Genomic DNA, 27,869 nt, shown 5'->3' with positions numbered 1-27,869 from the left:
GAAGCTCACAGAGGGCTCAGAGATACTGGTGTCATGAACCAGCATGTTGACGCAGTTGTATGCCAGCGAGGAATGCGGTAGGAAATGTCTGAGAGTGCCAGTGCAACATACTCCTGTCACATTGCACCCCACATGCTGTCACTTCACAGAGGTTCAGATTAATGTCACTGCATCTTTGCCTGTGTCAGCAGGGATACTCACGGACTGAGCTGACTCCATCTACTCAACCATGCCATTTCTATCAACACCAAGTCTGATATGTCCCAGATGCGACTCAATGGCTTTGTTCCAAAACCAACTGAGCTTACTTATTGTCTACTGTCTACAAAGGCAACATCCTACATAAAGTAACTGATTTTGACTCTACAGGGTAGCAATTCTGTTTGCCACAAAAGTATATATAAATATTGAGTAAAACAGTACATTTTTAATAGAATTGAACAATTTGAAATTGAACAACAACAACAACAAAAAAACATTCTCAGTAAGAATTGTGTTTTACATCAATATCTGTACATTTAAAATGTGGCATTCACCAAGGTTCTATACTGGGACCATTTTATTTACTTTATTTATACTACCCCTAAGTTCAATTTAAAAACAAAACAAAACAAACTAACAAACCAAAAAACATAACTGAGTGTTCACAGGGTTTTATTGACAACTTTTGGCCAAAAGAACAAAATAAGGTATTTTTTGAAAAGCCTTTTGCTTCATGAGTGCAGTTATGGTGCCTAAAAGGATTCCTATGTAGGGAGCACACTAGGTTTTGTGAAAGAGATTGATTTATAATCCTCATTCATCCACTTTCTTCTACTACTGTATGTCATGCTGCGTCTTTACAGATCTCTGACTATGTAGTGGACAAACAGGCACATGTATGATTGCTTCATGCTGAAACAACTTCAGCTATGAACAGCATGCCTTACCCAGAAAACAAAAAATGGAAATAATTGTTCATATGATTCATTGCTTTTGTTAGCTTGAGCATCATTTGTGAACATACTTACAATAGGATTCAACACTGTAATACGCCTACAGAACTGCTTTAAATTGAAAACAGAGCTCAGGCTAAAGCAGTTGTGTAGGAGGATTACAATGTTGATTTCTGTTGTAAAAATAAAGGGGTTTTCAAAACCACTAGCACTAAGTATTAAACTCGTCCTGAAGCGATTGTGCTACAAACAAAAATTATGCCTAAAATCAGGCAGGTTGTTGAGAAGAGGTGATGATACTTTTATAAATGGTATGACTAATGGTTTTTTAAAATGTATAAATATCATGGAGACTTGATGGAGAACTCTTAACTTTTTAGTCAATAAACCCAAGAACACCGTATGCTAAATCCTCCACCCTGGCACTAGAGCAGCAAGTTTTGCACAAGAAAACACCATTCCTCTTACTTATGAAAAAAAAGTTATTCCTCTATGATTAATCACAAAAAAATGAAATAAATAAATAAAATAAAATCTGTACTGTCAGGTCTCTATAGGAAAATAATTAGTCAGGAATTAATGACTGATACACTTTAGCATATGTTTAAAAAGAGAATATATGGAAATAAAATTGTGAACAATGTAATGTTTATGACATGCAAAAAAATTGGTTATAAAATATAAATTGAATTTTGAATCATAGAAAATGTACAATTAAGAAGTATGTTAGTCACCACATCAAAGTAAAGGAAGTTTTTTCCTTGTTTAAGCATGACAAACAATTATTTAAAATGTACTTCAAAGTAAAACATTTAAAATGACGTTTAAGTGCACTTTTTTTTAGAGTCTGTTAAAAGTCTTTTAAAAAGTGTACTCTATTTATGTGAGTTCTCAGAAACCCTGTACTGTTCAATGCTTCATTTACTGGCATCTCAAAATCAATGCGTTTTTTTTTTTCAGTTTTGATTCAAAAACTTTAGAAGGATTAACTTTAAGCCTGAACTTTGTAGAGAAAATCATTTTCTCCAAAGATCAGACTTAGGTACTTTATAGAGCTGTTCACAGGGATAAAGACTTGAAAATGTCCCTAAGGTTTTCAATCATTGCACCTGAATAACAACCAATTTACTGAGTGAGTGAACTTGCTTATAGATACAAGCAATCTCTGTGTGTGTGTGTTTATGTGGCTTGGGTTTTGCCAACACTGGAAGGACTAAAATGGCATGGTAAAAACTGAAACCACCTACATTGTTAAGAGCAGCCAGCAGTACCCATAAGGAAAACGGCTAAATTAACATACAAATAATGAAACAAAGCAAAAAGCCACTGTTAGGGTTACTTTTAGGAGTACTGGATAAATCAATATGGGTCGATGTAAAGTTCTCACCGCGACAGAAAAACAAACGCATGTATTTGTTGCAGTGGAATGCGCGGACTGGAGGATTATTGTGACTGGTTGGTGACTTAACCTCAGAACACCTACCTATAAGGCATCATTCTTGCATCTCCTAAAATAGTACTGTTAACAATGTAATCCGCATCGACAGCCCTGTCAACTCACTGACAACATGTTGTCTCAATACTGTCTGAAAGCGTGACATGAATGTGGGTTTTAGAGGGCAGAGGAAACACCATTAGAAACCAGATGAAACTGATTTTCTGTACTGACATGAGTCATTGATATTTCTGTAGTTTTCACACTGTGTATGCACACATTATGCAAACTGAATAATAGCTGCATTTCCACCATTGTGTTCAAACGGTTCTTGTTGTGGAAGCAATTTGTTAGGGTTTCTTTTTCCACTGCAGTGCTGTCACTGGAGATAAACACACTGAAAGTGTGTAAATATTATGGATCCAGGAGCAATGGTTTGAAGTTAAATGGTGGATTTGTTTCTTAGACTTCAGACCGGACTGAGTTGTGTGGATAACGTGCATTATTTTGATGTCTTTTGGACACTAATTCTGACAGCACCCATTCACTGCAGAAGATTGGTGCACAAGTGATGCAATGCTAAATTTCTCTAAATCTGTTTCAATGAAACAAACTCATCAAAATATGGTATGGCCTGAGGGTTTTTGTCCATGTGATGAGAGTCAGTTGTTTTGGACCCCACTGACTTTCACTGCATGGACAAAAACAGGTAAAACTTCCTCTTTGTTCACAAATTCTAATGTGAAAAATGCTGCAATTACAAAGTTCCAAAGACGTCAAGAAAAGTACAAAAGGCTTGACGTCAGACAGCATAGCTATATGTGATAAATGGTTTGAAATGAAGGTAGGCTCTTATGATTTGAAGCACTCTGTCATTCATCTGAAAGAATCCATTAAGAGTCATTTTCACTGATTTCTGCCCGCAGATGCTTCACATTGTATTACCTTTTACACTGACCCATGAGATGAACATCTGGAATTTAAGGGCTTGTATGTATGTAAAACGTTAACATGGATTCATCTCTTCATTAAAAATATGCATAGACATTAAGTTTAAAATCAGCCAGAATGTTATTAAATATTATGACAAATCAACGTGACTCACTGTTGTTCTACAGGAAACACCGACACCATTATTGAACCATCAAAGCGTCTTGTTTTGAAGCACAAGTTCCGCTCATAATTCTGTGTGATGATAGCGCTGATGTGTTTTCTAATGCCTTGGATGAATGCCATATGATAAATAGAGCACTGATTATTTACTATTTTTATATTTTTAACAATGCAACTGCATTACCTACAGGCAAACACACAGAGGCTTTGCTTATGGCTCTATTAAGCCCAAGCCATCAACATTTAACATAGCTGCCATTAGCCTCATTTAACAGACTCAGGTGATTTATGCACACAATCAAGTTAAAAACAGATGCATAAAATCTGCATTAAAGTAGAGCAAGGAGAACAGATGGGAAGAGTGAGAGAGTGAAAGTATATTGTATTAATGGTAATGCATTTGTTAAATAGAGAGGTACTTTAGTGTGTGATGTGACAGAAGAAAATGGCATATTAATTGTAAGATACATGTTCATGTATAACATATCAGCATAACAACTCCACAATAGGGGTTTAATCATTTGGAGACCAGAGTTCACTGTACAAGCGCACATTTAAAAACAGCTCAGTATGCAGAAGTTTTAACAAATAAAATGTTTTAACTTAAGGTGCTGCCTTAAAGGGACAGTTGCATTTTTGGTTGAACTATCCCTGCAAAAGTGTGAGATGCTGGACAATCAGCATATTAGAAAGATTTCTAAAGGATCATGTGACACTAAACACTGGAGTAATGATGCTGAAAATTCAACTTTGATTACATAGGGGGAAAAAATCCTTTCAAATATATTCAAATAGAAAAAAAACTTTTTTTTTATTGTAATAAGCCTTTTTTCAGTATTACTGTTTTTATAAAATGTCATAAAAAAGATCTCAAACTTTCGAACAGTAGTTTATTATTTTGTTTAAGTATATATTTAGGACTGTTTATGTTCTCTACAAGCTCCCTTTACTAAAAAAAAAAAAAAAAAACACTCAACATTGAGATCGAGGAGGGCTGGATTTACTCAAAGGTTACAGATCCCCTGTCAAATGCCAGGAAGATTTTTCCAGAGCCACAGGAAAGGGTAGCATACTAAGTCATCTTTACAGAGATACTGACAAGATTTGAACTTCATAGAAACTTTTATGCTCTTGACACATAGAACCCCTTTATATTTTGTCAAATCTGATTTTACGAACCTGACATGTTTGTCTGGTGCTTTAAAAGAGTGTCTGTCTTCAGCTAATATAAGTGTTCATTGTATGGGAATGAGCAGCCTTTCTGTTCCATGCAAAAAATAAGGTTATATGGGTTTGGAACAACATGAGGCTAATTAAATGATGACAGCATTGTAATTCTGGGGTGTATTATCGCTTTAGTTGCATTATCTCAGGTTATTGAGCAAGTAATGATTCACTCTACTCTCTGGTCACAACTGTGATCACATTATTAGAGATCTAACTGTGTTAAGCATGCATACATTTCCAACAGAGCTCTAAACTCAGCAATGCTCTGAAGTACTGACATTTCAGCCTCAGGCCAAATCCAAGACCTAAAGAGATTAGCCATGAATAATTTTCTATTAGATTAGATACAAATTTATTGTCATAGTGCAGAGCACATGCCACATTAATGTTTTTGACATTAACGTATGCTTATCAAGACTGCATTTTTATTTGATCAAAAACAGTATGTTTTGTAAAATATTTTTGCAATAAAAAAGAAAGAAACTTAATTCATTCCTGTGATGCAAAGCTGAATTTTCAGCATCATTCCTCCAGTCTTCAGTGTCACATGATCCTTCAGAAATCATTCTAATATTCTGATTTGCTGCTCAGTTATTATCAATAGTTATTAATAATTTTTCTTATCAATATCATTGTTAAAAATCGTTTTTGTTACTTAATGTTTGTTGGAGCCATCAAACATTTTTCAGGATTTGAGTATGATGTATGACTATATTTGAGGAATAGAAAGTTCAAAAGAACAGCATTTATTTGAAATATAAATCTTTTATATCATCATAAGTATCTATATATCTATACTGCCACTTTTTTGATCAAATTAACGGGTCCTTGATAAATAAAAACTCTTACGTACCCCAAACCTGAAGCAGTACAACTGTTCCAACATTAATAATAATAATAATAATAATAATAATAATAATAATAATAATAATGTTTTGAAGTACTTGAGTAATGGCTGCTAAAAAAATAAGCTTTGCCATCACAGAAATAAAATACATTTTTTAAATATATTCTAATAGAAAACAATATTATATAAATTAATTAATGTATTTTTGATCAAATAAATGCAACATTGGTGAGCATAAGAGACATTTTACATAAATGTAAAAAAAAAAAAAAAACAGAACTTAAATTATTTTAAACTTTTGATCAGTAGAAAAAAAAGCACCAAAAAAAGCAAAAAAAAGTGTGATGGCTGTAGGATATCAGTACAGCTGAGAGGAATGATCTAAAAAGGTCCACAATAAATGAATCCCCTCTGGTCTGCTTGGATTTAGTGACTTTAATTCAGTCGTGCCCTGGACAGAGTGCAGAAAGGCCTCCAGCAGTCGGTCTGGTAATGAAAACATAAGGAACACGACCCACAGCCCGCCAACTCTTGTGACCTTTCAAGCTCAGCCCTGTCTCCCAGGAGCTCTCGTTTCTTCACTACAAGGGAGTTGTTATTCTTCACCTGCTGATTACTCATCACAAAAACATCAAATGACTGCTGGCTCTGGGATTGTTGAATATACAGAGGAAACGCACTGATCCAGAGTGTACCTGTTTACACCTGCATCTCTGACCAGCGAGGACTTCCATCAGGTCACTCTGTCATCCCATGCATGTTGTGACATTTACTTAGCTGATATAAAACAAGACACGGTGCTTCCTTTTAGTGAACCACCATAGAAACAAAACTAACAGATTATCAAATGCACAGCATGCCGTCTATAGGTCGTTCTGTATCCAGCAGAGAAATCTGCGAGGATTATAAGGGTGAGCTCAGATACCCTATGGGGTTACCAAGAGGAGAAGCAACTAAAACATATTGCACAAGCTTACGGTCTTAAAAGAGCAGATTCAGTGTTTTTGAGCCAATCTTTCATGTTCACTTCCATGCACTAATTCAGTTTTTTTATTCACTGAAGTCTCTCTCTTTTGAAGCGCATGACTGCTTTGCTGGCTTATTCCAGAAAATAGGTTTGGGGCTGAAATAACTGCATAAGTTTAATTTCAGAGCTGTTTAGAATGTATCCAAACTTGAATGTTTGAAGAATATTAAAATAAGGAAGGAAATTAGCAGGATACTAAGACAAAGTGTGTTTTTTATTCAAACATAATCAGATTAATTATTATTATTATTTATTTTAAATAAAGGCTAAAAGACATTGGCATTTATAGCTTAAGGTACATATAGCTTTTACGCCAGTTGATTGTATTTATGCCTCAAATTTCTCAAATGTTGTGTTCATTTGTCAAGATTATCATAGTGAAGACTCATAATGAAGAATCATAAACATTTGTTAGGCACAGAGCTTATTTTCACTTATTTTCACATTGCACTATTTTAGCTGGTTATGAAAAGTTTCTTAATGATTTATCAGTTTTCATGTAGAGAGTGCTAATAATATAATAAATCAGGAAACAATGAGGTAAAATAAACCCTGATTACATAAAAAGTCAAATCACACCAATCATGATTAATAATTGTGATCATAATTTGAGCAATGTAATGATTCATATATTTTAAACCATTGTGGAGCCCTAATTTAAATCTTTTAATCTTTTTTAATTTGCTACAACGGGCCAACTGTAAGAGAAAAACTGATTATTGAAAGATGTTGAACTAACAGGTGGTCCTGCCTCAGATTCACGGTATTGGTTGAGTCTGAAGTTCAATCAAACAAACCAATGTTTAGATAGCACCAGTCAGTGTTTATACTTTTCAGAGAAATCAACCTCTGAATGCATGATTTACAGTCTACTAAGATATAGTATTTAGCATTTAGTATTTAACATAAAAAAATGACATACTTCAGCTTTAAGTTTCACACATAAACAACAATAGAAGAGAGGATTTCAGGACACTGATAGCACAATGAGAGAAAAACACTCACACACATGCTTTCTAGCATCAGGAAAAGAGAATCAAATCTGCAGGGTGCAAGGTTTCACCTCCCCTGGGAAATTTAATTGAACAGTATTTCATGCAATAATCCTCTAAAATGAAGAGGATTAAAAAAAAAAAAAAAAAAAAACAGTACAATTGTTAAGATGGGAGCAGTGGTAGTCGATTTAAATGAATTGAAAATTAAAACATTTAAAGTACAATACAACATTAAAAATTCTAACTGGATTACAATGCTAAGAATATATATATATATAGTGTGCCGCGTGTCCCGAGCTCTCATCAGCGTCGCCCTGGAAACAGAGCACGCACACCTGCACCTGGTCATTACGGGCTGAGCGGTCACACCTGCAGCCCATCAGGAACGGTCTTTATAAGCAGCGTCGTGGAACACAGAGGTGAGAGATGTCTCCAAAAACCCGGCTAACAATTCTCTGTTTCCCTCCAGACAGCAGTGTGTGACCATCAGCCCACAAAGGATACGGACTTCAAGGACCCACACAGCACTGCGCACCGAAGGAGAAGAGAAGGCCGAGAACTGAGCACCGAAAACCCCTCACGTTGGCTATTTCCCCTTCACTACTACAATAAAATCTACCCTTCGGGGAACTTACCTTGATCCTCATGTCTTGTGCTTCACCCCGTCACACTATACATATATATATATTAGCTGGAGTCTCAGCCTGGAGAGATTACCAGTGCTATATCGTTTCGCAGCAGTTTTGAAATGAAATGTGAAATGTTGCTTCAGGAAAATAACATAATCCCAACCCTGAACCTACCTGATAGTGTTAATGAATGCAAATAATGCATTCGCAATGCTATTTTAACTTCCTTACATGTGGGTTTGAGCTCCTTTGAAGAACGTAGTTTCACAGGATTTATATTGGAGCGTTTCACCTCACAAGTGCAGCTCTGTCATGTGAGCTACTGACTGTGTTAGAAGTCACAAATCCTCTCTGATGATTTTACTGGACAGCAAAGTGTCCATCAAAAAACACTTAACAATCTCACCAGAAGTAGTACTACTACTGCTACTACCTTTCATGATGTTTTACATATACTATGATTTTAAAGACTCCTGTGGCATTCTGTTTTTTGTCTACTACATAGTATGGAAGTTTGCAGATTCAAACATAGATGACCGTGTATTCAGTGAACTGTTAGTGTTGATAGTGCCATGCTCTTGCTTATTTCCTCTGTCTGTATAGAGAGTAAAACATTGCTTATCTCATAGTAATTTAACAGTGAAGCTCCTGAGCTGCCAGCAGCCCATATCTATGTCAGTTGACACATCGTTTTGTTTTTTAAAAGGTGCCTGTTTTATATAAAATACCATAGTAATCCCATGATCCAGTGTCTGGTGATACTGGTCTTCATCAAACAACAAGCGACTTGCCCAGACTGTGACTATGTTGAGAAAGAATGAAGTTCCTTTAAGGAAAGTCAGTTCCCTGTGCAGCTGTCTTCTATCTAGGCAGCAGACAGGTACAGCTTTTATATAGTTAAAAACCTCAGGGACACATCCCATCCAGGACACCACCTGTTTAATCTTCTGCCCTCAGGCAGACAATACAGATCCTTAAGAGCAAAAACCACTCGCTTACAGAACAGTTTCTTCCTAGTTGCTATCAGGACTTTAAACTCATAAATGCACTGATGTTAAAATACTTTTCCAACCGCGTTATTCTTTTAACTACGGTCACTTATTTCATTCAAATCTCTTCTGTCTATACTGCTACTATACAACATGTAATATACAATATTATACAATATGCAGCATGTCAATCTGCAATACCACTGTCTGAACACTTTATTTATCAGAACTTTAAACAAATGCACTAAATCGTATGCCAGGGTGAAATACCAGATCTGGTTACTAAATGTGAAACACTTAATATGGAGCAAAGGTTCAATAATTAATATGCAGTAAACGTGCAATAATATATGTGCAATAACATACACTATATGTCAAATGTGCAATCCTATATTTGGTCACTAAATCAACACAGCTATTCATTCCTTTTAAACTGTACTTTTGTATAAACTTACTGTGAATATGTGAAGGCCAACATACAACATATACTATAAATGTTCACTTTACTCAGATTGCTCAATGTCTCATAAAGAATAAATAAAGAATGAATGAATGAAGAAAAAAGTAAAATACAGAAAGAATAAAGCTCCATCTTTTTTATTTATACTATGCTATATACTGTGTGTTGGGAACAAGAAATAGCTTTTACTATTTCTCCATCTACATCATTTATGGAACAATGTCAGACCTAGATCAAGGATAAAATACATCTAGTTGACAGCAAGTATAAGGAACAAGGACCCAAAAGAAATCAACCCTGACAGGCCAATGGTGAAACAATAATACATAATCATTTAATAGAAATTAAACCTGCAATTAAATGACGTTCTCTGTGCTACTGTAGCTATATCTACAAGAGATAACTATATCTAAATTAATCCAGTTTTATATGGTTTGCCTGTGTGAATCGCTCACTTCCACATCTGTGCAATCTCTCGCTTTTTATTTCATTTAGTCTTCCTTTTCAACTGGTTTTCTCCTCTCCCAATGTCTTTCTCATTCTTGTTTCCTTGAATCACACTTCCACTTTTTTAGAGACATGCTCCCATATGCCCTGCCAGATGCTCTCACACACACTTATGTAAACCACATCAAGTTGCCTGGGGGCTCTTGAACTTACATTCTTATTTTGGGCTGTGAAGAAGGTCTCATTTGTTCCCAAATGTTTTGAAGAGAAGCATAGTTTAAGGTGACACTGTGCTGTGTCTCTCCAATGAAGTTTTCAGAAGCTGGCATGCAAGCGCCTCAGAACATAAATAATGGATTTATCAAGTTAAGCGTCCAGCCATGCAGCTGTACATACCAAGCAATGTTATCTTGCCGGCTACCATATAATTTATTTCCCCAAAGCACAAACCAATACTAAAAGCAATGCTGAATGGAATTTTACTTTAATAAAGGTAAAAGACTAAGGCAGAGCATCTTTTATCCTCTTTTAACCTAATTGTTCTCAAGGGGTTGTGACCTAAAAACCAAGTTTTTTTCTAATAGCTTCACAGAGAGCAAGGTATAATATAGCAATGCTATATTAAAAATAATAAGATGCATCTATCAGTATAATTATGCATTGCATCTAGTTTATGCAAGATTCGGCAGACTACTGCAATCTGGTGTACTTTACTGGGACTAAACAGCATCGCTCATCATAGCATCATAACAGGTCATAAAAAATAGTAAAAAAAAAAAAAAAAAAGTGAAATAATTTTACATTTAAAATAGTTGATTTCTATTGCAAAGCAGTTTCAAATTTAATTTATTCCTGTGATGCAAAGCTGAATTTTCAGCTTCATTACTCCAGTCTTCAGTGTCACATGATCCTTCAGAAATCATTCTGAATATTTGCTGCTTAAGAAACATTTCTGATTATTATCAATGTTAAAAACAGTTGTGCTGCTCAATATTTTTGTGGAAACCGTGATATACTTTTTTAGTTTGTTTTATGAAAATACTTTTTTTTCTTTTCTTTTCTTTTTTTTTTGTAACAGTGCCACATTTGATATAAATTGAATGCATCCTTTCTGATAAAAAGTATTTTGTTAAAAAAAAATAAAAAAATAAAAAACGCTGACTCCAAATTTTTGAATGGTGGTGTTAACTGACCAATAATAATCTCACACTATTAATCATACTTGCCAAATGCTTGATTATTGTCTTTTTTTAATGTTGCTGTGAGGATGTTGCTTTCTCGAAGGCAACTGCGATTACATTTCACTGCAACAAGAAAGATTGCTGGTGGCAAAACTCATGAAAAGGTGAGCTGGCCAGTCTTCACATGGATGGATGAGCATGCTTCCGCTAGGAGAGACAGACCATAGATGCCCGTCTAACATGAAATGTGAAGGGTGCAAGCAAGTGTGAGTGACAGTGAAAGGTGTCTGCGTTCATTAATTTTAATTAGCTGGGATATACTCCAGAGCAAATTTGAAAGAATATGACAGATGGAGACACACGGAGTAAGAACGAGAAGGCAGAATGAACAGGTGAATTAAATAGACCATAACAAAATGATTCTCTAATTTAAGCAGGAATCTCTTAAATGTGTGGTAAACAGAGAAAAGATGGGAAATGTGGCCCATTATTTTAAGTAAACAAAGCTGTTTTAAATGCATCTTTTCCACCCAGACTCATTTTTATCTAACATTTGTTTTTAACTACAATATTGGTTTGGTTTAGGGTAGTTTATAATAAAGCATTAACCTTTAGCACTCCTTTAAAATTGCAATGAAATGTGCAAGAAGCTCACTTTTACTAGTGAGCCTGGGTTGATTATTTTACATAATATTGCAATGGATATAGCTTTCAAAAAGCTATAGACACAATACTAAAAATGTTCCCTAAAAAAAAACCCCTGCTCAGGCCATGTAACTGCCCTATTTAGTGTCTGACAAACTGAAGGAAACTGTGAAGTAATAATGCATTATTAACACAGATCAGGATTTTCACTGGTACATGCTCACACTAGTGAAGTAAGCGCTATTAAATAAATTACTCTGAGCTTAACACAAATGGTCTCATTGGTTTCTTACACTTCGGTGCGCACACAAAGCAGTGAGTAATGAATCATTAGTTTCTCTGGAGCACAACGCTAAGGTGGCCAGTTTTCTGAAAATGTTGCATTAAAAACGAAAGGCATTTCAAGTTCAGAAATCATTATATCATTAAAATAGGTTTTCAGTCGTTCATCAGTTGGAAAATATTTTGAAAGTGATTCCAACAATGTTGTTCTCCTCCTGTGGCATTATTATTATATTGGAGTTACCTATTTCTCATAGAATTAGAATGATTATTAACATTTTATTGCATAATATCTATCATTATATTTGTCATCTATAGTGTGAAAGGGCATTAAAGATATGCTGTTCTGTTGGACTTTGCTGGGGTTGGTTGGCAAATAAAAGCTTTAGTGCACGTCTAAGAAATACCACACACTAAAGTGGTGCAACTGTTTATTAAACTTCTTTGACAGGATTTAAGCTTTCATCCAGGAGCGAATTCAATAGAAAATAAATATGCATCTAGTTGGATTATTTTCATGTTTATTCCAGCATAGAGATTTTATTATTGTTGTTGTTATACCATTTTATAAATGCTCAAGTAAAGCTTTTATCTAATGAGCTTTTTTTTTTTTACATCTGATTTTAAACATCAAACATTTAGATCATATAAAAGACTTAGACTCTCCCAAATAAACGATTTTCAAAACTGTAAAGAAGCTGGATTTTCATTTAAAAAACAATATCCTTGAGAAAATGTTTATGACCACAAAACACTTTCCCCATAGTGCATGATTTGTAAACTAACACATTTTTACATCTGCATCTCATAACCAGCTACGTATATATGGCGTTTCGCACATAGTAACACATTCTTTCATTGTTGATTGATCGCTGTTGATAATTCTGAACCTAATTAACAATCAGCATCTTGATTGTCAGTGTGCTATGTAAACATGTTTGAGCTGATATAGACGACTGGCTTGCTAATGTAATCATAACATCATAAGAGGTTAAAAAAGAGAAAGATAGAAACAAAAGCAAACTGCTAATCAAGTGCAAAACATCATGTGGATCTCCACATGACAACTTACAGCACTTGACATGACAATGAGAATAATTAAAGGGTCTCGTTCCTTTAACTTTTCACCTTTTAAAACACCTTTACAGTCCGTGTGCAGTTCTATGGCACATTTAAATCTCTTAACATGAACCTATCACAGGCCAGACGTCGTCTTTTCATATAAAGAGTGTGTTTTTGCCCAGTAGATCAAGGTTCAGCCGTCAGCACGTAGGCCAAAGTTTAAGGTCAGCTCTTCGTGTTTGTTTACACAAAGCAGGCCACACTAAACACACGGACATCAGGAGCCCACTCTGATGACGCAAGTCACCATGATGTTTTTCAGCCTCTCGCAGAGTGCCACTCATGGAAGTCCAATTCAACTGAATTAATGCCACGCGCAGTGACAGAGACACTTCAGTCTGTGCAAGAGCTCCGGTGCATTGACAGGTTCTCACAATTGAATGCAAAAGTAATTAATTTGATCCAAAGACGTGATGACTATTATCCATCAAGCTGTCCGTGAATAATGGGCTCAATTTATTCCATAAAAAAAATAACAATGGCATATAATTCATCAAGTATTTTGGCATTTCGGAAAAGTGCCATTTTTTTGGTCTGTCAGAGTACATGCACTCACTACAAGAGCTCAGCTCCAACATGTCCAATTAATTTGGATGAATGTTTTAAACATTTGAAAAAAAAAAAAAAAATAATGAAATGGAGTCAAGATGGAGTCGTGCTTAATGTAATGTTTTACCCAAAATTAAATAACAGTTATTTTAATTATTCCACCCAAAGAAAAATCTGTCATCATTTATTCACCCTCATGTCATTCCAAACCTTTCTGTTCAACCAAAACAAAGATATTTCACAAAAATGTTTTGTGTTGACAGTGTTGGGTCTATTTGACTTCCAATGGGACCAGAAATGATTATTGTTACCAACATTCTTCAAAATATCTTTTATTTGTTTCTTCAAAAGAAATACAGTGTGACAATACAGAATGAAAATTAGGGAGTAATAATCCCAGACTATCATATGACTTGGGACGTACTGAAGTCATATGGGTCATATTCAATTTTATGAAACTATAATGGTGATTTTTGTACTTCTTGTACTTGACAGCATGTAATCTGGTGTTGAAAGGAAAGTGTCACATGAAGTTCCCTTAAAACATCTTGACTTCCACCAAAAATGTATGCATTAGTGGTGTGCAATATATATCGTCTGTTTTAACAATGTGCGGTTTGACATCATTGAGTATTTTGGAAAATCATTCAGAAGATCCTTAAAGAGTGCATGCTTACATTACGTTAAGTCTAGACAAGTGCGTGTTCTTTCACTGCATGATTCAGTCTATTAAAATACATTTAGAATGATCACAAATTCAAGATATGGGTACAGAAAATTTATATATTTATGTAATTTCATTTTTTTTTCCTCCAAAAATTACAATGATTACAAATTTAATATATATTAGATTTTTTTTACAACAGTTTATAAAACAAGAAGTTAATTAAAAGACTTTTATACACTACGCAAGACAATGCACACTTTTAGAAAAATGGCTTTAAAAGTAAAAATGCATAAATGGTAAAAGTCTATTTAGACTTATTGGGAAAGATTGATTTCTATTTCTAACTGACCACCACACAGAATGTCAAGAATATCAAAATCTTTAGGAGTCAGCTGTCCAAAGCAGTCCTTAGTACCGCTATCAATAAAATCCCAGAAAATATCGAGATATTTAGAGACAGCATCTGAAATGTAAATAATTTACAAATGAACAAATTAATAATAAAAATAAAAGATTTGTAAATATTTACTGTAGCTGTAAATATACGTAATAGTGTTTAGATTCTGTAAACACTTCCATATTGTATGTTTAATGCTGTTTAATGTATGTTAAATATATGTTTTTGTACTTATAAATGTTACATTTGATTATGTACATATAAACGGTGTGACCTGGCTTGAATTTGTGTTATGAAAGTCTGCTTTTTTATTGCTATTTAAGGAGAACAAATAACATTTACAGCTCAGTTCATTTCAGATTTGGTTGCTGATTTAACATATATCATATGAATGTGAATTTTGCAAGCTTTTGATAATTCACTTCAAACAGACAGGATTTGGTCTTGGATTCCCGAAACAGCAGCCTGGAGGCGTTACAAATATGATCACAGTGTGCAGACATTCCAGAAAAGGGTCTTCTGTGCCCGTGCCTCACAAACCGTGTCAGGGAAAGCTTGGCTTATGAATATTAATTATGTTACATGATGTTTCCATTGATTTGCTGAAAGGCAGATGTGGGTTTATGTGCCTGCAAGCCATGGTGGGGTTGTATAGCTTGTACATCCATTCAACATTTATTTTCAATAAAAATATATGCTATATTTCTAATAGCATAATATATGCTATTAAAATATGTAAAATACCATTATTATGTATAAAAAGAAATATCACACTTGCAATGGTGATGTTGTGCTGGATGCCAGCATGATTAAATTTTGTTTCTTATATTTTTCTAGATCTTTCCATACATGCATATATTTTTAATCTGCACATCCATAGAGGTATAGAATATCCGTATAAACGTAATTGGAAAATTATATATGTATATTATCAGCATTGTTATTACTACATTTAAAATCCAGTTCCACATACTCTGTTCAGCTATGATTGTGTCAGCACACTGCATATTCACTTTCGATTTGGACAGACAAAACTTGTCGCTGGACACTTGTCACATCACGCCTGGATGAGACTGATTAAGCTACAGATGACAGAGGCAGATTGTGCTAACGTCATGAGTGTCTGTCTCTCTACAGGACAAATGACAGCGGTAATGTGATTTCACAGGGAGATAAAGAGCATGTGTGTTTGAGAACGTTTTATTCAATGAGCCCTGACCAGCATCCAGCTTCGTGCGCAGTGTTTCATGTACTTGGACAGATTTAATAAACTCGGAGTTGATCCGTTTAACACACCACGAGAAGGAAAGCGGTAATGATTAGCAATAAAATTTGAGCTGGTTAAAAAACAGAGAAATCAATGCTAATTCAGTAAGTGAAGGCTTATTGTTTCCTACAGCTCTCAAGGACTGTTTGTACCTGTTGAACACCTGTAAGTGCACATATAGCACACATGAACGCTGGGATACATGAGGCTCTAATTATCTCAGGGTATGTGTAACACAGCACGCGTGATCACTCAAACTCTCGGTGAACTCATGGACCCCTGCGTAATGCCACGTCATAGACCCCTGGTGTTAACACCCTCACACAACGCCACATTACATTATAGGTCTAACAAGAGGGAGGTCGACCCATGGCGAGTAACACTGTCTCAAGTCCACAAACATACTGCAAGCAAAAATGGTCAACTCTTTTTCAATGTGGCAAGCTCTAATCTGATTGGCTGGCTTTACGCAAACTTCTGCGAGCCAGGTTACTTTAACGAGCGCATTTAATCACATTTCAGCTTTTTTGTGTTTTCTGACTTTTTGTGTTCGGACACCGCTATTTTAGTAATCTCTTAGTCAAATGTCAGTGAAATGTTCTCTTGATTAGTTCTTGGCCGGAATAAACCGCAATGAGGACTAAAATCTGCAAAATGTGGACACATAGGAAAAACATTTGTGCAAAGTTCAAAAAAGTGCATATACATACAGTATAATTCACTGAAGTAATAACACCACTGGCAGAAAAACACCTAAAATGTCTATCCTTTTTCCTTGCACACCCTTTGGTTCCTTGCACAATACAATGTTTTGACCTTGTAACATTTTTATCATAGTACATTATTTGTAAACTAATACATTATGGTGTTTGCACATAACAAACCATGTACAACTTTTTATAGTAAACTTGCTCAGTAACTCACCTGGTATAGCACTGCACTTATAACTCAGGTACAAGTCCATAAAAAAAACACACAAGTCCCAATAAAAAAGCACAAAGAATTGTAAAGACAAACAAAAATGCAGAGGTTGCTTTAACAAATGACAAATGGGTTGGTTTACACTATTGGTCAAGTTTAGGGTGGAGTTTTTATTTTATTTTTTTATAAATGTCTTTTTTTTTATGCAAACCATTAACCTTTAGTGTGTCACTTATTGGACATTTCTTTTCTGAAATAACTGTGCTGTGCACAACAACTAAGATAATAACACATTACCAGGTCAGCGTTCAGCAGTTTTGGATAAACTGAACCTGCTTTTAGCTTTTAAAGTGATTTGAAATGTGCAAGAAGCAACATATTATTTTGCAGAAATCTTGACACATGCACGTTTTTAATGTGAGACTAAGTACTGAGTCATGTATAATTGTGGACAGTCTCATTCATCTGAAATTTTCATCTAAAATTAGGATTTTTATCAGGCTCCTATATTTATGTTCAGTTATTTCACTTTAATAGCCTGGAAAAGGACCTGCACATTGCAATTAAAGTAAAATGACTCAACCTAAGCATAGGAGTTTGATAAAAATCCTAATTTTAGATAAAAATTTCAGATGGCACTTTGAGGCTTTTGCATCTGAACTCTTCATATATATGCACACACGCACACACACACGCACGCACACACATTTTTAGAAACAAATCCAAAGTGGATTGTGAATTAAAATCTTATTAAAATTGGAGTGTTGAATGAGTTTCATTCTAAAGGTCAGATCAGAAAAGTTAATGATTTTATGTATTTTAGTGCCACAGCAAGATCTAGTGACGGACTTTTCTGTTCTTTTTCCACACAGACTCCGCTCTTCTCTCTCATGTCTCTTGGCATTGTACTGATGTACAAGTCAGCATAATACAGATACTGACTACACTGTCTGGACAGATATGGTTTTATTTTGAACAGTCATCCTAAAAGATCAGATTTGAAAAACAAATCAGAGCTAGGTGCAACGCAGAACCTGATTTTACCAAGTGAGACATGTTCCTGGGACAACAACTCAGCAAAATCAGGATGTGCAGGTGCAACACGAAACAAAGCACTCTCAACTATGACATTTTTCTTTGCTTCGAATGCTCTTTCTGTTTAACATACTGTAATAGAAAATTTGCAGAGTCTGGACAGAAAGCATGGTAGAGGATACAATTTTATCCTCTACACGTACCCTTTGCTGTCACCTGATTTGGTCCTATGATTCAGCAGACAGGGAAAGATCTTTTTAAAACATCCTCTTTGTAGCCTTAAATGGGAGAACTTATTCCATTTTTAATACAGTAGCACATGAAGCTGAGTAAACTGTTAAATATATCATTAATATTAGGCACAGAGTGGGAGCAATGAGAAAACTGCATTCACAAGGGTGAAAAACAACAACAAACACCACTGTGCTAAAAACACACACATTACAGGCTTAATGTGATGCTTCCCACCTCAAAGTGTGATATATCGGCCCATGGCACCTAAACTCCAAGAACAGAGGCATGGATATTGATTAAAGCATCAACTATTTTTATACAGTAGTTCCCCAGGCAGTGTGGTTTCCACACTTTGCATTCATTCCTTCAGACTAGCCGTGAACAAATCTTATGAATAAATGATTCTTGTTCACATCCATGCAGACTATTAAGCCCCTACTTAAGAATACAGCAAAGCAAAGTCTAGAAACCATAAAGGCCTTTATAAAAAAAATAAAAACCTTTAGAAAGGTACAAAGGTGTACCAATGCTGAGATTTTGTATAAAGTTTATTTCTGACACACCAAAATAACACTGAACTGCTACTAAACGACTATTACACAAAGTTAATTCATTCAAATATTATTGTTATTATTAATAATAATGAATATATGTTTAGGCCTAAATTTCAGATTTGTGCATTTGAAAGTATTTGCATAAAATTGCAATCCAAATAAATGAAACACTTTGAACATAATCAAACTAATAAACTTAATATGGTGCATGTTTGTCAGTCATACATAAACGAGTACTAACAAAATTAATACATTTTCAATACACAATGATCAGCTTTACATAAGTAAGTCTCATACATTTGTATATTGTAAATTATATATTGCTGGCTACACAGCTCGCCATATTTCAACTATGTTCATACTTTTTAGCTGAATAAATGTAATTGTTTGAACAACTGTATGAAAATGCTGATTCTAAGCAATAAGCATAAATGCAATTTCACTTAGGACACCAATTGCAACCCAAAATTAACAGCACAGCTCCAAACCAAATTCTGTGCATGGTGGGTATGTTTACTTGTGTTTTGTCTCCAGCTACTGTCTGTAGGTCTTGGTCGCACTAGTGCCATCGCTCACATATGTAATCCCTGGTTTACATTTGGCTTTTGGAACTTGTTTGGATATGATAAGATAAAACACGTTTGTTAATTTTTGTGTGCGTGTTCTCTCCAAACATGAAAGTCAAGACCATATAAATGGCTTCTACGCCCATGAAAAAGGATGATGCCATAAGGGCATGTGGCAAGTTTATGACCATATAAAGGACAACTGAAAGGCCCCAGTTACACACATTACCATCATTATACCATACTGGAGACTCAGCCTTCATGTTCAGCTGACAAAAAGTGATGCATATGCGAGATATAACTTGTCTTGAAGGTCTATAATAAGAAAAATCCCCGACAGACGAGGCCTGTGCGCCTCAGGGCTATGCTGAGGTCTGGATTTAAACGAGAAGGGAAAATAAGTGAAACAACATGAAATAGTTGTGTCACATACTGTCACTATCCCAGCATGTGATTCTAAATAAGATGTAAATTACTTGTAATTTATTCTAGTATAGTATGCCTTGAGGTTTATACCCTGTGAACCGAGAGAAGACCTTTTCTCTAGTACTTAATCGCTTGTTATGAAATACTATCTTGTCTTGTAACAGCTTCTATGTGATGATGCTTCTATGCGAACAGAAGAACTTGTAAATGTGTGAATGCATCAGATGGTTGACAGCCACTTCAGGTCTCCTCAAGCATTAAAACAAACTGGTTGGGTTTATGTTTGCACTGCAAACAAAATAAACATGTTATTTTAGGTTTGAGGGTTTTTTTAGGTACCAGGACAAAGCAGATGTTGAGTCCAGACACACATATCTGTGACGTAGAAGCAACGAGTGTTGCCAGCTTGGCTGGTTATCCGCTCAATTAAGCTGATTTTGATCAAAAAAAGTCTATAATACCTGGAAAGAGTTATCCATTAGCATTCCCATTCATCTCAAAGGCAGTTGCTTGGTTGGCGCATGCAGCCCAATTAAAACTCAAACTGGATGGTGAAATTTGAGGAGGCTTCCAAAGCTGTATTTGTCCACTGCTAACAGACACTGAACGGCAGTGTGTACACAGGAATAAAAGGTTTTGAATTGTCAGATTTGAACTGTTCTTCAGTCCATTTCACACTGTTTATGACGTACTAATTCATATTTAAGGGTAAAAATCTGAAGGCTTTGATGGGTGGCACGCAAAGCTTGGCTTTGACTGTGATCACTCAATTCGTTGCAATCAGACATAGCCTATGAAGATGTGATAAATAGGCTTCTTATGTTAGACAGTTCATATATATATATATATATATATATATATATATATATATATATATATATATATATATATATATATATATATATATATATATATAAACAGTTGTGGGAAGTCAGCATGGAGATAAATCAACAACAACATACCAACATAGGCTACACCAACATAACCAACTTTAAACACAACTGTGAAAACTGCCCAACGTTAAAATAAAAATTAAGCTATTCCATAAATGTTACAATAAGCAAATGTGTTATCATCCGTGTCAATTTATGGATAGCCTACATAAAATGTCAACAACTGGCATGTCAGTGAGTCCTGTCAGTTCTCGCGCCACGCGCGCGGGGAGAGAAAACAGAATTGACTCGGTTTAAACTGTGGAAATCTCTACAAGATAATGTTTAAATGTAGTGCTTGTAATGTAGTGTTTAAACTATGCGCTTTCCATAAACAAATAGCTGAAATAAAATGTCACAACTTCCATTTAGCGTAAATTTAAACGCAGAACACACAATGGAATTGCTACTATTTGCATTTGTGAGCATATGACCAAAAAAAAAAAAAAAAAAAAAAAAAAAAGGAAACTATTATTTTATAGCATTTTCTTTAGCATATGTTTACATAGCGTCCTGTTTTTGTCCTCACGAACTCCTGCATTGATAAGATTGAGGTTAAGCAATCGGACAACTAGTTTTTAAGAGTTGTCTTTCGCAAGAATAACCTGCATAAACCAAAATATTTACTTTGTTGCTTATTTTCTCTACCAAAATGTGTTTAGTGTACGTCAAAATCCGTATGGATAACCTAGTGTGATCCTCAGAATAAATGTCGCTTTTGCCTAACTTCCCTTTTGCATCTAAACACGAAAAAAAAGATGCAAAGTTGTTTAGTTCCACTATTAAAAGGGGATGAAAAAAGAGAAGAAAAAAAAAAAACTTAAACTTGTCGCAAAATTACACTTAAGAAATAAATCCAAATAGTTTTACCTTTAGCTCGTTTAATTCCGCGAAAGTCCCCAATCTGCGATCCACAAGCGGGCATCTTCAGAGGAGCAAAACTGAATCCCAGCGCAGAGGATTTAACACGTAATCCGATCCAGGATGGACTAATGCGAGATGAATCCTTCTGCGACTATCAATCTGCGCTTCAGATTTGGCGTGAACTGGTCTGTGGTGAGGGACACATACATGAGTTTCATTGCACGAACACAATGAAGTGCTCAAAGTGAAGCTGCGGAGCGCGTCTGCATCATCAGCCTGACGTCAACACTCAGTGACCACTACTAACTGCATTATACAATTACCTGAAGACAGCGTTAATTACAGTCGATAGAGTGAGACTAACGAAAGACTAATGCAAGTTTTATGTAAAAGCAACGTCCAAACCTCTGCAACTACAGTTGAAAATTACATTACTTTTATTTATATCCATTGTAACATCCGTTTATTTTAAGCTGCATAGAGAAAAATCATAGGCTAGATTGTTACTTGATTATTTTAATTTGATTTCTTTACTTCACAAATCTTGCTGGTACTTTTATAAAAAAAAAAAAAAAAAAAATACTCCAGTCAGTATTTCTTAATATATACTTTAAAGTTAATTCATGTAAAGGAACACATGATTTGTCTACATACATTAACCCTTTGTGACAATGTGCCCCAATAACAACGGTGCATGTTGTCACATTAAATGGGGTAAATAGTCACAGTGGGACCTGCCATTAAACAGCATTTGTTTTTTCAGCAACATTAAACAATTCTGAAACAATACAGTTGAAGAAAGAGTATGAATGTAAAAGCCAACAAAACAAACCCTTTTTTGGTTAACAATAACTGTTACTGTAAATATGATACTGTATTCAATTCAAACATGTATGTAACCACCTGACATTTATGAAAATACCCTTATACTAAGAACTCAATGTTTGTAAATGATACAGCTTATTTAAACATCAATGTGGGTTTATGCAACAGCTTTATCAGACATACAGTACTAAGATACTAGAGATAGATTTTTTAGAAGAGAAAACACACTTGTGTAATTAGACTTTTCACTCAAACTTTATATAACTGAGATATAATCCTTATTCTGTAAAACTAAAGCTTTAATGAAACTGATTGGTCTCCATTTTAAATGTGTACGACTGATACATACAAAGAAACTCTCCATTTAGGGACTTAAAGAAAACGCAGATAGTGCTGTAACTCAGTCGCCATTTATACAATGTGACGGCACATACATAATCCTAAAATGTCTTCTACATGTAAACATCATGTTCTTCAACCTGAAGATTAGAAAATGCACCATCACACCATCACAAAGTCATCATGCGACAAGCACGCCTTGAATGAGATCCACTGCTGTGCTGCGTCTGTAGAAATCTGCTCCCCTCTGCTGTGTGATTTATTTTTGTGTGTGAAGGATTGCTGGGAGGTCCATCATTACACTCAACGCCTCACACAGAGGAACTGCAATGTAAACGCTTAATCACAATGAAATGTGGAAATACCATTAGCAATATTGTTTCTTCAAAGGTTGTTCAAGAAGCACAACAGGACACTGAAGCTAAATACAGTGTTTTTTCTAAACAAAAGATAAATGACAGGAGCCTTTAAATGTGTGTGTGTTTATGTGTGTGCGTGTGTGTGTGTACACTTTAGTTTGGGGTTTGTATATAAAAAAAAATAATAATGTAAGAAATCAATACCTTTCTTTAGCAAAGACAAAATTGTTATTATAAGCGACAGTAAAGACATTCATAAAAAGCTTTCTATATCAAAATGCTGTTCAGCTTTTAATTTTTTTTTATAACTAAAATAACTAAATAGACATATGAAAAAGACAAAACACAAATTAACTCAAATCAAAATGAAAACAGAAAATAATAATAATAATAATAATAATAATAATAATAATAATAAATAATCGTAAAAACAATGATATTAAAATATTTTTCATCTTGAAAAAAAAAGTATCACGGTAGTACAACTGTTTTCAACATTGATAATGATAAGAAATGTTTCTTGAGCAGCAAATCACATATCAGATTGATTTCTGAAGGGTCATGTGACACTAAAGACAGTAATGATGCAATAAAATCTTATTTTAAATGTTGACGATATTTATCTATTTTTAGTTATATTTCACACTTTCCTCCCTAGAAACACAAAAGGAGAATTTTTTATGAATCTTTAGAGTTAGATACTCAATTTTAACCAATGACACTCATTAGGGGCGGAGCTATCTGTTTGTTTGTCCAATGGCAGATGGAAAAAAGCTTAAAGGCTAGATAACATACACAGTTTCACCTCTCCTGTTAATCTTGAGTACCTATAGAGTAGTACTGCATCCTTCAGATCTCCAAAAAGTCTTTAGTTATAATATAAAAATACAGCTTTCCGATTCTCTCTGGAAAAAGTTGAGCTCCTGGAGGTGTGCCGTCACTAAAATGATGAGAACACACAAAGACACTTGATACACTCCGTTGCTGCCCTGGAAAAACAAACTGCATCCACTGTTCATGTAAAGATGGGTTCTTGGGGAAGCTGAACATGGAAAACTTTCCCTCACATCTAAAAATGCAGTTATTTGGAGACATTCTCGAGGAAGCGTGTTGATGTGCACGGTCTCGCTCTCCTCTGGTCGACATTTGCGCGGGCGTGCTTTTCCGAGAGAAATGCTCATATAAGGGGTTCCACCATCACCTATGTCATTAAATCCACGATCGAAAAAAAAAAAACAGCCGAAACTTTTTGTATCAACCCGGAAGTCAGATTTTCAGCAGAGAAATTCTCTGTCATTCGTCCAAATATTTTTTTTTTACTTTGGCCATGTTTAGCATGAGAATCATATAAAAAAGATATTGGCAGCTTCTATGGGCACATAGAAACTATACAACATGGAAAAAGAGCTTCGTAAAAGGGATAGTTCACCCAAAAAAATAGAAATTCTGTCATTAATTATACTCACCCTCATGTTGTTCTAAATCCGTAAAACCTTAAGATATTTTTGATGAAATCTGAGAGCTCTCTGACCCTCAGACAGCAAGGGTACTGTCATGGTCAAGGTCCAGAACGGTAGTAAGAAAATTGTTAAAATGGTCCATGTAACATCAGTGGTTTATCTGTAATTTTATAAAACTACGAGACTACTTTTTTATGTGCGAAGAAAACTAAAAAAATAACTTTATTCATCGGCTCTTCTCCTCCAGCTCACCCTAGAGCAGTTGTTCCCAAAGTAGGGGTCGCGATAGTTATAAAGGTGTTTAAACAACAAAACACTTCCACTTGCATATATTTGACAATCGGAATATCAGCTATTTCATGCCATATCTAACAAATTTGTTAATATTTTGAATAAATGGGAAAAATGACAAAAGCAGATCATTCATTCAGCTCTGTTGTTGCTGCGGTATGTCACGTGACAAGCAATGACGCGTCACCATGGAAAGCATAAAGTGACACATCTAACGGTTTAGCATGAGTCTGTGTGTGTGTGTGCGCGTGGGTGTGAGCAGGTCAGACTTACTCGACTGGTTCCTGATGGCAGAATAATGAACGAGTTCAACCCAACATAGCTGCACAGTTACTTTCCGAGAGAGAACAGGTGGATATCGAGCAGCTCATGCAGAATTGTAACACTGATTTTGCACGCAGAACAATAAAATATAACTTCGTGTGCTTTGAGACTGGGCATAAAATCGATTTGCTGTACATTTCACGCGACGAGAGGTGGTTTTTTTTGGGGGGGGGGGGTCGCGGGGCAGCAGCGCATTTATCATGGGGTCGCGGGCTAAAAAGTTTGGGAACCCCTGCCCTAGAGCACCATTTTGGAGAGCATCAGGACATATGCGAGTACTTTTCCTGCACGTAAACAACTCATGCATGTGATGCTGCTGACATAGAACATGCATGTGCTGCATGCGTTGTGGTATTCTCCAAAATGGTTTCTTAGGCTGACACGGAGGAGAAAATTTTTTAAATAATGGTGTTCTTATGTCCAAACCCTTTCATCAAAATATCTTAGTTTGTGTTCCGAAAATGAACGGAGGTCTTATGGATTTGGAATGACATGAGGGTAAGTATTTTATATTAGAATTTCCATTTCTGGGTGAGCTGTCCCTTTATGATTCTTCAACTGTTCTCCTTTTGCTTTCCATGGATAACTAACAGCACAAAGGTCTGCAAAGACAGAAGGATCAGTAAATAAGGACATAAGTCTTATTTCTGAGTGGAGTATCCCTTTAAAGTATGTGTTATAGAAGGAATTACTCGAGTGGACACTTCCCTCCAACAGTTCTTCCTTTAACCCCACCGACTGGCCTGACTAACAGCCTTTTAATAACACTCCCCAGACTCCACTCAACCTTAACGCCATCCTTCAGCTTCAATCCACTCACGTGTAGAATCATGATCCCCTGCTTACACTGACACCGTGGTAATGGTCTCTGTGTGGGAGTCATCAGGCCCACGGATGCATCTGTTAGTGAGTGCCACTGAAATGCCAAGCATAAATAAATACCGCTGTCATGGGTTATTGACCCCATGATGAGTGACTAGCCTACTAGGGAAGTATTAATAATTAGCAAAGCAAGCATGTTAATTTGAGAGGAGAGGCTGTGTCTCAGTTCAAGTGATTAAATTCAAACAATGGATTTACACTTGGGTTCAGCATGATTAAAGGTCTTGGTTTTGGGGAAGATTGCAGCTTTAGAGGCTGAAATACTCATATTTTTTAATATGTTCAGAGATTATGTTGAAGCATATGGTGCCACTTGAAGCATATGGTGAAATCTTTTTCCTGTTTATAAAAGGGGGAAAACGCAGTAGATAATAAAGTCTTCTGATTTTTTGTACTACTGTAAATTTTCACTTTATTTTCATAGTTTTCCTGAGTGTTTTCTGTTGTAGTCATCAGCGGTGGATTTTAAAAAGCAGCAGTGTTCTCTCTCGCAGACACACACATACATTTTTCTTTCGCTCATTTGATCCATGCATTTATTCACTGACCCACAAAGAGACAGATGTAAGTATGGTGTTATTAAATAAAACACATGTTTGAGCTCTTGAATTGAACAAATTGAATTATGGCCCACAAAACTCACTGTTTAAGCATATTTTATGCACATTAAATGAAATTAGCACTACAGTTATGTTCGTTGACATTCATGTTCTGCTAAAGCTTGACCTTCAGACCAATAACAAAAAACAAAAACATCACATGACAGCTTATCCAAACTCGTTCAATCATGTCATATTTGAGCATGAAGTTTCTGATATTGCTTCACAATGGAAAGTTACCATGCAACTTAACCTAATTAATATTCATGAGCCGATGCTTTTGCATTGCTGTGACATTGGTTGGCTACACTTCTGAAGGCACAGTGACTCAAATGCACTGAAGGATAAAAAACAAGATCGGCAAAACTTTAAAAGGCATAGTTTTTCTTCCCCAGGATGACTACACGCTCATGTCCACTGCGAACTCTGTCCTAATACAAAGTTCATTGCCCCACTTTGATGATAAGCATAAGTGAGGCAAACTTCTCTTTCTGAACAACACAGGTCACTGTTTATTCATCCAGTGTTTCACAGTATAAAAAAATATGAAGGCAGTTTTGATCAAACTTTAAAGGGCAAGAATGGCTAGACCACCCAAAAATGTCTATTGTTAATATATAATTTATTTTCCCCTAAAATTATATATATTAAGAAGCTGTCAACATTTCGGCAGCTGGAAAGTTCCTAGTCAAAAGTTCAATAAGACAAATGTTTGTTTTTCCCTAGCAGTGGATCATGCCCAGTAGGGATATGTTGTCACAAAAGGTCAAAGTGTGTTTAATGAAATTAACACACACACAAAAAAGCTTTTTATAGTCAGGTATACGGTCAAGTTTTCAAAAATATACGCACCCCAAGAAACATAGTGACAGCCAGCCTCCCTTGTATAATATACTTTAATTGCAAATTGAAGAAGGAATCCAGTATAATGCAATCTACAAATTGCTGAATTTATGCAAACACTAATAAAAACATAACACTGGCTCTAGGCAATACGAATGCTAATTGGGTAACACTAAAGTAACCATATATAATGAAAACTGT

General features: G+C 35.4%; 1 protein-coding gene across 4 annotated transcripts in view; it reads right to left on the bottom strand.

Annotated features, from left to right (window-relative positions):
- The window catches only part of LOC113067670 (glucagon receptor), a 48,766-nt gene extending 26,738 nt beyond the window's left edge, over positions 1 to 22,028 (bottom strand). For all 4 annotated transcript variants that reach the window (XM_026240059.1, XM_026240062.1, XM_026240060.1 and 1 more), the window contains exon 1: positions 21,753 to 22,028. The gene's annotated coding sequence lies outside the window, so the exon portion shown is untranslated. The remainder of the gene's footprint in view (positions 1 to 21,752) is intronic.
- Positions 22,029 to 27,869: the final 5,841 nt, after the last annotated feature.

Source organism: Carassius auratus, linkage group LG28B (genome assembly GCF_003368295.1).
Source record: "Carassius auratus strain Wakin linkage group LG28B, ASM336829v1, whole genome shotgun sequence".
Lineage (NCBI taxonomy): Eukaryota > Metazoa > Chordata > Actinopteri > Cypriniformes > Cyprinidae > Carassius > Carassius auratus.
This window is presented reverse-complemented; position numbering and strand designations above follow the sequence as displayed.